This window comes from Narcine bancroftii, chromosome 14, assembly GCF_036971445.1.
Source record: "Narcine bancroftii isolate sNarBan1 chromosome 14, sNarBan1.hap1, whole genome shotgun sequence".
Classification (NCBI taxonomy): Eukaryota; Metazoa; Chordata; class Chondrichthyes; order Torpediniformes; family Narcinidae; genus Narcine; species Narcine bancroftii.
Window position 1 is genome coordinate 25,746,497 of NC_091482.1, and position 5,876 is coordinate 25,752,372.

Below are 5,876 nucleotides of genomic sequence, written 5' to 3' on the forward strand. Positions count from 1 at the left end.
GTTGCATTGCTCATCAGGGAAAATATTGCAGCAGTGCTCAGGCAGGATAGATCAGAGGGCTTGTCTACTGAGGCTATATGGGTGGAGCTCAGGAATGGGAAAGGTACAGCAACACTCGTTGGGTTGTATTATAGGCCACCCAATAGTCAGCGAACATTGGAGGAGCAAATTTGTAGAGAGATAGCAGACAGCTGCAGAAAACAGTTGTATAGTAGGAAATTTTAATTTTTTGACTGGGGCTCCTATACTGTAAAAGGGCTAGATGGCTTAAAGTTTGTCAAATGTGTTCAGAAAAGTTTTCTAAACCAACATGTAGAGGTACCACCCAGAGAGGGTGCAATCCTGGATCTCCTATTAGGGAAAGAGACAGGACAGGTGACAGAGGTGTGTGTAGGGGAACATTTTAGGTCCAGTGATCATAATGCCATTAGTTTCAAGTTAATTATGGAGAAGGATAGGTCTGGGCCTCGAGTTGAGATGCTAAATTGGAGAAAGGCTAAATTTGAGGAAATGAGAAAGGATCTAGAATGTGTGGATTGGGACATTGATTTTAGGCAAGAATGTATGAGGTATGTAGAGGACCTTCAGAGGTGAACTTTTGAGAGTATAAAGTCTGTATGTTCCTCTCAGGATCAAAGGCAAGGTTAGAAGGTATAGGGAATCTTGGTTTTCGAGGGATATTGGGGACCTGGTTCAGAAGAAGAGAGAGGTGTATAATGTGTATAGGCAGCATGGAGAAAATTAGGTACTTGAGGAATATAAAAAATGCAAGAAAAATCTCAAGAAAGAAATCAGGAAGGCTAAAAGAAGACATGAGGTTGTTTTGCAGACAATGTGAAGGAAATCCTAAGCATTTCTACAGGTGTATTAAGAGCAAAAGGAATTGGTCCCCTTGAAGATCAGAGTGGTCAGTTTTGTATGGAGCCAAAAGAGATGGGGAGATCTTAAACGTTTTTTTTCCTCAGTATTCACTCAGGAAATGGACAGAGATGTGGGAAATAAGGAAAACATGCAATGAGGTCATTGGAACCTATACAGATCAAAAGAGGAGGAAGTGCTTGCTGTCTTAAAGTGAATATGGGTGGATAAATCCCCAGATCCTGACAAGATATTCCCTTGGATCTCAAAGGAGGCTAGTGTAGAAATTGCAGGGGCTCTGATAGAAATATTAAAAATGTTCTCAGCCATGGATGTGGTGCCAGAGGATTGGAGCGTAGCTCACGTTGTTCCATTGTTTAAAAAAGGCTCCAAAAGGCTCCTGGAAATTATAGGATATACAATTATTTGGATAGCCAGAGACTGATTAGGCATAGTCAAGATGGCTTTATGCTTAGTAGATCGTGTTTAACCACTCTTACAAAGTTTTTCAAGGAGGTTACCAGAAAAGTTGACGAAGGAAAGGCTGTGGTGTTTTCTGCATGGACTTTAGTAAGGCCATTGACAAGGTCCCGCAGGGAGGTTAGTCAGTAAGGTTCAGATGCTATATGTATTCAAGGTGAAGTACCATCAACAATGGCTGGGTGGAAGAAGCCAGAGAGTAGTGCTGGGCAATTGCTTATCAAATTGGAGGTCTATGACTATTGCTGTGCCTCAGGGATCGGTACTGGGACCATTGTTGTGTGTCATCGATATCAATGATCTGGATGATAATGTGGTCAATTGGATTAGTAAGATTGGAGATGTTGTGGACAATGAAGAATATTTTCAAAGCTTGCAGAAGAATCTGGACCAGCTGGTAAAGTGGGCTGAAAAATGCAGATGGTATTTAATGCGGACAAGAGGGAGGTGTTGTATTTTGAAAGGATAAACCAAGAAAGGACATACATGGGAAATGTTAGGGGACTGAGGAGTGAGGTAGAATAGAGGGATCTGGGAATACAGATATATAATTCCCTGAAAGGGGTGTCAAATGTGGATAGGGTTGTAATGAAAGCTTTTGGCATATTGGCCTTCATAATTCAAAGTATTGAGTACAGGAGTTGGGCTGTTATGTTGAACTTGTATAGGACATTGGTGAGGCCAATTTTGAAGTATTGTGTGCAGTTTTGGTCACCTAACTACAGGAAGGATATCAATGAGATAGAGAGAGTGCAGAGAATATTGCCTAGGATGTTGTCCGGACTTCAGGGACTGAGTTACAGGGAAAGGTTAAACAGGTTAGGATTTTATTCCCTGGAACGCAGAAGAATGAGGGGTGATTTGATATTAAATTTGCGATTAAAATTATGAGGGGGATTGACTTTTTCCATTGAAGGTGGGTGAGGTTCAAACAAGAGGAGATGCGTTAAAGGTGAAAAGGGTAAAGTTTAGGGGGAACATGGGGGGTGATCTTCTTCACTCAGAGAGTGGTGGTAGTGTTGAACGAGCTGGTCTAAATTATTTACCTTTGTTAAATAAGATTAAATCTGATTTAAATCGATGGAAGGATTTGCTATTGACATTAATTGGTCGAGTAAATTGTATTAAAATGAATATATATCCACGTATTCAGTTTGGTACCGGGGAAATTTTTCAAAGAATTGCATAAGGTGGTACATTCTTTTTTACGGAAAGGTAAATTATCAAGAGTATTGATGCAAAAGTTGATGTCATATAATTTGGGAGGTCTTCAATTACCACATTTTCAAAATTATTATCAGGCAGCACAATTGAAGTTTATCAGTAGATTGTTTGATACTGACCAACCACCAATGTGGGCATATGTAGATATGGATCAGATACAAGAAAGATCAATACATAATTTTATATATAAATGGAATTTTAACATTTAAGGGAAATTTGGACTATAGATTGGAGAGGTATGGAGGTCTATGGACTGAATGCAGGTCAGTGGGACTGGGCAAGGAAAAGTGGTTCAGCACAGACAAGAGGGGCCGAAGCAGCCTGTTTTGGTGCTGTAATTGTCCTATGGTTCCATGGAGTACAATTGCCTAGTTCCCTAAAGGTGATGACACAAATAGACAAATTGGTTAAAAAAGGGGTATGGCATGTTTGCCTTCAAGAGTGGGGATGACACGTTATTAGGATGTTAGTTGGAATGTTGTGTGCAAGATTCACAAGGATATTGCTGAAATATTAAGTTGTGATAAGTTTGAATTAGTTGGAATTGTTATCCTTGGAATAAAGGAGCTGGAAGGGTGACCTTATGGAGGTATATGAAATCATGAGAGGCATTAGATAAGATGGATGAGAGGGTATGGAAATCTAAAATAGAGGGCATAGAGGGTTTTGTTTTTCACACAATGGGTACATGGAAAAAATGCCAGAGCAGATGATAGAGGAAGAAACAATTAGTGTTTGAAAACCATTTTGATAGACACATGGATAGGAACTGATTTAAAGGGATATGGGTCAAGGAAAAGCAAATGGAATTTGTGTTGATGGGAATTTCGTTAGGCACGATTGAGTTGGCTGAAAGGCCTGTTTCTATTCTGTATAATTCTATAACAACTCTCAGAATCAGGGAAAATGTGCATCGTTAAAACTGGTGAAAATATCTTGAAATAGGTTCAGCATTGTACATTGGTAACAATTTAAGTAACTGGTAATCATTTTAAAAATTGGAATGTATAAAAAATTTGTTTACATTTTTTGTTTCCTAGTATTCCAAGTGAAAGCCACAAAAGATATTGAAGACTATTATGGAAAGGTAAAAAGGGCTGCAGATGGAAGAATTCCTACTGGTGGTTATTATGAGAAGGTAAAAAGAGATCTCAGTGAGGAGGTTGAGGAATATGAAGATGACGATGATGAAGATACTGATAATCGTGATTATAGTGACTCAGTGCACAGAACAAGAAAACAATTGGATGAAGAAAAAGAGAAAAGAGAGTATGAATATTATCCTCGTGGGAAGTTTGCGAGAGATATTGATGACTATGTACGTTAGTTACAACTAGAGTTCAAATTCTTTGTCAGATGTTCACAATTGAATTTGTCAACACAACCTACCAGAAGTAGTAAGAAAATAAAGATTTCTATGTCTCTATTTTCTTTTATTAGTTATATCGTTTACATTGTTAGTTTTAAGTTGAATAAAATTGCATTTATTGCTGAGTTGATTTTAGTTAGAATCTTTGTACTTGTAGAGAATAAAATGGGATTGTAGTTGACGGGTATTTGATGGTCATTGCAAGTCTGGTGAGCTGATGAACCGGTTTCCATGCTGTGGGAACATCAGTTATAACAGTTCCTGTAAGAACAAAGGCAAACATATACTTAAGACTGTCTATATACAGATGTGGTATGTTTTTAAAAAAAAAGGTACTCACACTTAAATTCATACAATATTATTTTTCTGAATGGATTCAATTGCAACAAAATACTAATGTACAAGTAGTCCTCGACTTCCGACCTACGTGAGTTGCGTCCACCCGCACATACAATCAAAATTATTTTTAATCTTTATTAAAACTACTGTACAAGTACATATTTTGTATTAAAAGTACTGTATACATTGTATTTCATCTGCCACCTCTTTGCCCATTTTCCTAATCTATCCAAGTAGCCTTTTGGCATCCTCAGCACAGCTTCCCCTAACATATATTTTGGAATCATCCGCAAATTTAGACACAAAGTCATCTATTCCATAATCCAAATCATTTACATGCAATGTAAAAAGAAGCAGCCCCAACGTCGACCCCTGTGGAACACCACTGGTAACTGGTAACCAGCCAGACAGCATCTCTTTATTCCTACTCTCTGTTTCCTGCTAACCAGCCAATGGTGTAGCCATGCTAGTATCCTTCCTGTAATTCCATGGGCTCTTGTCTTGTTTAGCAGCCTTTATGCATGGTGCCTCGTCAAAGGCTTTTTGAAAATTCAAATTCAAAGTTGCATCTTCCCCCGTCTATCCTACTTGTGATCTCTTCAAAAAATTTCAATAGGTTTGTCAGGCATGCTTTTCCTTTAAAGAAACCATGCCGCCTTGGGCATATCTTTTCATGCACCTCGAGATATTCCGTAATCACATCCTTGACAATCGACTCCAACTGCTTCCCAATCACCGATGTCAGGTAACAGGTCTAGAATGTCTTTTCTGCCGCCTCGCTCCCTTCGTGACATTCACGATCCTCCAGTCGACCAGAACCATGCTAGAATCCATTGATGGCTGGAAGATTATTATCAATGCCTCACAATCTCTACAGCGACCTCTTTCAGAACCTGAGGGTCGATTCCATCTGGTCCAGGAGATTTATCTACCCTGAAACCATTTTTTTTTCAGGAAGCAACCCTTTTGGAAAAAAAATTGTTCTCCAGTAATCAATTTTAAATAAACCACTCATTTGTAAAAGATAGCCCCTTTTCCACTGGCACCTTGTCCCAGGAATGAACAGGGAATTAACCAGTTATGGGTTCAGTGGGGAAAAAAGAAAACAATCAAATGACTTTCACAATCCACTTTCATGTTAAAACCCCCCATAATGGCTTCTACCCCTACTCGTATCCCTGGCGTCAGGGCATGCTGATTAAACCAGTGGAAAAAGGACAAAATCCATCCATTCCACTTGAAGGTAGATTCTCCGATCGCCAGGGATGAGTTGTGTTCCTTGGTGTCCAGATTCAAGGTGACCCAGTGGAAACAGCTTCCTATCCCGGGACGCTACACGGCCAATGAACTGGGATGCCTGGGTCAAGGGGGCTTTTGTAACATTCTTCCCTGCACTTTAACACTATTCCTGCACCTTTTGGTTTGCACCCACCTGCTGTATTTAACTGGAGGTTGACTTGCGTGCCTGGAGAACAGGCAAAACAGCAATTTGCTTCTTCGAAGGTCTTTAAGTTTCAACTTCAAACTTAAATTCCGACCAATGTCTTTGCTCTCTCGTCCGTTCAAAGTGTCACATCCGCCTTCATTTCCTTACACTTCAAAGGCT